This window comes from Seriola lalandi, unplaced genomic scaffold (genome assembly GCF_002814215.2).
Source record: "Seriola lalandi dorsalis isolate HSWRI2012SDOR001 ecotype SW California unplaced genomic scaffold, Sedor1 jcf7180002054885, whole genome shotgun sequence".
Taxonomy (NCBI): Eukaryota; Metazoa; Chordata; class Actinopteri; order Carangiformes; family Carangidae; genus Seriola; species Seriola lalandi.
Genome location: NW_019525437.1, coordinates 60,776 through 65,051, shown reverse-complemented (window position 1 = coordinate 65,051; position 4,276 = coordinate 60,776). Strand labels below are relative to the sequence as shown.

The window sequence follows — 4,276 nt, the reverse complement described above, 5'->3', positions numbered from 1 at the left end:
TGCTCTGTGACCTTCATTAACCATTTGTTTGTGCCTCATTGGGGGGGCTCTGCTGCTGCAGAAGCTGTAGACATCACAGGGAAAATAATATTAACTCATTCATTCTGTTTCAATTGAAGAAATCATTGCTGCAGGTCACAGAATCTCATGCAAAATACGGTGAATCACCAGCTGAGGCTGAGACTGAGCATTTGTCACTTTTAAGAGATAGAAAAGTTTACTTACAGTAGATATACTGGCCCCCCAGCATATAATGTTTGTCCCGCCACATTGTTTTGATAACTTGATTTTTTTTCCAGTATCAGAACCATAGAACAGAGACTCTACCCCCCCCCTGCTTATTATATTACATGTGGTGAGTGAATGACAGACATCAGGCTGTGGGCTGCTTTGGAGTCAGTGGGCGGAGCCTGGTGCTGAAATACATCTCCGTCAACAACAGTTACCCACAGAATCACTTCCTCTTTAGCCATTTTGCTTTTGTTTTTGACCAACGCTTTATTTCAAAAAATTCAAAATTAGATGACATTCAGTAACTAGATTCAAGATACAATTTGGCTTTTAAATAACCAGGGTTAGTGCTCACTTAATGGAAATGGCAGTTCACAAAGTTTTTACGCGTCAATTGATTCCTCACAAACATCTTCACTGATGAGGAGGTCAACTCACTGCAAATTATGCTGCAAAAGGCAGTCACAGACTCTGCACCTCTGAGCGCATCACTCACTCCCCTGGTCGAACTCCACATTCAACCAGGGGAGAAGTATGACTCTAAACTCCAGCTTTTCAAACATGTCCACTATGGTTTTGCCTCTCTCCTGTAGCTGCAAGTTAAGCTGGTGTATGTGGCCAAATATGGACATGAACTTTTTTATCTTCCAGACAATAAGTTTGGTCAGCTGCTCCTCTAATCTTGCTCAACCTAAGAAATGCCTTGACCTCATCCAGTCGCACACAGCAGTGGTGCAGTGCTCTGCCTTTGCTTAACCAGCGCACATTAATATGTAGCAACAGGTCACTGCGGGTGGACTGTTCTGACTCAACCACAAGTTGTCAGAAAAGGCGATGCTGGGTCTTTGATGTACCCCTGACAAAATGAATGACAAAATGAATGAATGACACTTTATCCACAACTTCCCTCAGCTCACCATGGAACCTGGCACTGGTGGATGAGGCGATGCGACCAAGGTTCGTCAGTCTGCTCACCAGACCTGTGCTCTTCTTTCCCGCCATCATCTGTCACCAATGGTTAACCTCCTCAGATGACCATGACTGCAGCCTGAACAACTGGTCCAGTTTGGTCTCCAGAGGTGTGTCCCTTTGGTGGAACAGAAGACAGCAGCAGCTTCCTGAACTCCTATAGTAATAACACATTATAATTGACCTGACTGAGCCCATTGATAATTATAACTCCCGGCACAGCAGAAAGAGGCACCTGTTCCATCCACTTCCCCCAAACCTGTCACTAGAACCTCTGTGAGAACCATCGGTCACGGCCAGTTGTGGCATCTGAGCATCAAGATGCTTTCAGGGACACACTCGTCTCTTTCTGTTGAACTGTGAGCTGGATGCACCAGGATCGTGCTGTTGTAACTGCTTCAGCTCGATGGCACCACTGTGAAGGAGCCTTGCTTCGTCTCATCCCTCTAATATTATATTCCTCACCAACAGCTACAGCTTTACTGAAGATAAAACACACCAACTTTACATTCATGAAACAAGGTGGGATGAAACGCAGAGTTGTCTTTCCATTCTTCTTCTGTGCCTTATGTCAAATTTCCTCTTTAGACTTTTTGATAGTGACACTTTTCTCTAGCTAGAAAACTTAAATGTTTAGCTGATTTCACTCTGCACATAATTTAATAATAACACATAATGTAAAAAAAACACTATGTTGGGAGCCCCGGTGGCTCGCCTAGTAGAGCATGTACCATGAACGCTTAGTCCTAACCATAGTGACCCAGGTTCAAGTCTGACCCTGGTCCTCTGCTGTATGTCATCCCCTACTGTGTCTCTCTTTCCCTGACTTTCCTGTCACAAATGTTGTAGGCTATGTTGTATACATGAGGAGGTCACTGATGTCAAGGGATAATTCAGAGAGTAAAAGTATGTGAAATAATTATTAGTAAACATTTATTGTTCATAATATGGATCATGGTAAATATTTTATGTATTTTATGACTTCAAATGCCAGCAACGCTCTTACACCATTAAACCCACAATAACTGATTTTCTTTTGGTCACTCAGGGACATATCTAGGCTTGGTAAATTGATGTGGTGAATTCGTTAGAATGTGCTCTTCCAGCAGTTATGGAGCAATATACTGTTCTCTGACATGTTCCCTGACACTGTACACTGAGACTCTCTGAGAACAGCTGAGTGACCCCCTCACATCGTCACATTGTTTTCATGTTGTCATTTGATGTACTTTTATTATAAGATTTTAACAGTGCTACTACTTTTATCAATACCACTTATCGATCCGGCGCTTTAACAGTACTCTTACTGGTACTTTTTGTCATTTGTAAGAGAAAAAAAAGAAAATAAGAACCGAATAAAAATTGCTTATTTTCTCATATGCACTTGATTAACTCTCCGCCTGTATGTGATACACTCACTGGCTGTTTCCAGAGATCCCCTCATACACACAGGGTCATAGAGAGAGGTCTCTCCTATGGATTAGGAACAGTGAAAATGCATTATTCATTGACGAATGTCTTAATCAGAAACAGAGTTGGTGATAGAATGTGTGGGACAACTTTTATGTTGCAATTATAAACAGGAAATCTATTTTCTTCATTTCCCAAGTACCGAAAGCAGAACCGATAATGTCGGAGCTTATCGATCAGTGCCCGTTCAATACCAGGTTTCAGAACCCATCCCTAGTGGTGTATGACATCATTATGACATCATATATCACAGGTGTGGGAAACAGTTCATCAGTGAACCAGCTAAGATCCTGCACAACAGACTGAAGGAAGACGAGAACATAGACATCATCCTCCTGTTGTCGTGGGCCTGAAGTTCCACAAAGAACAAAACATAAATGAAGTGTTCAAACAGTCAAAGCTTGTGATACGATTATTTTGTCAAACTTATCTATTATAGAACTCAAATGTTACACTGCTTGTCTGTTGGAGATTCAGCATAAATATTCTGTGAAATCTTCTGAATTTTACTAGAGAGCTTAAATGTCATTCTTCAGTGTGATATTACTATCAACTGTAAGAGACTGATTAGCCGTAATACAGTGAAAGCCTTGAAAATGATGATGAGGGGAGGTTTTACATTCAGAGAGCATCCAGGGGCAGGTCACAGATCCAACACTAGAATCTATTCATCCATAACATCCAGGGGTGTGAAGCAGAGTGGAGGGAGACTTCACAGACATATACAGCCAACCACTTCATTTCTATGTCTGCTCTTAACATCATATCTCATTTCTATCCACAACGAATCAGCCCACAGCTCAGCTCCTGATCTCCAGTCTCATTAACTGATGCACAGCAGTAAATAGCAGGGTTATAATTCGGACACGGAGGCCAGCAGCAGGCAGGATACAGGATGTGCACAGGAGGACAGAAGGTCCAGAGGAGCCTCTCAACTCCTGATCACAACTACATGAAACTGTTTCAAATCTCATTTTAACAGTGTGAACATCAAAGTGCAAAGACTGCAGCCTCAACAAGTGAAGAGTAACTGACATGGTCACACACACACTCTACAGGACGAGCAGATTATTTTCTCAATTAATCAACTTAATACACTATATTTAGTGTATAAAATGTTAGAAAATGACAAATGACTCCCATCGTAACTTCCTAAAGCCCAAAGTGGCATTAGTTAAAAGTTAAAGACTTTCAGTTTACAATTAAAAAATATTCTCATGTTTGAGGTTGTATCACTTGCCAATTAATATTCTGTTGATTACATTGATTAATTACCGAGTTGTTGCAGCTTTAAACCTTACTCTGTAGTATGTCATGCAGTTCATTAAATTGTTTAACAGTGATGATCTTTTTTATTTTCAAAAATGTATTTATTCGGCTAATATTTCAAGGGCTGGGGCGACACGTTGACGTAATCGATTATGTAAATACATAGATTTATGCAACGTGCGTCGACGCGTCACAAGGAGGAAGTAAGATGGCTGCGCCCGGTCAGAGAATGGACTCCACCGAGAAGCAAGCTGAAGCGAAATAACCTCTCCCACAATCATCTCATGTGTGGGAGTATTTTAAGCAGGGACCGAACAACATGGTGCTTTGCAAGCTC

At 41.5% G+C, this 4,276-nt stretch overlaps 1 pseudogene; it reads right to left on the bottom strand.

The window, feature by feature from the left end:
- The window catches only part of LOC147817810 (uncharacterized), a 32,922-nt pseudogene that overhangs the window by 583 nt on the left and 28,063 nt on the right, over positions 1–4,276 (bottom strand).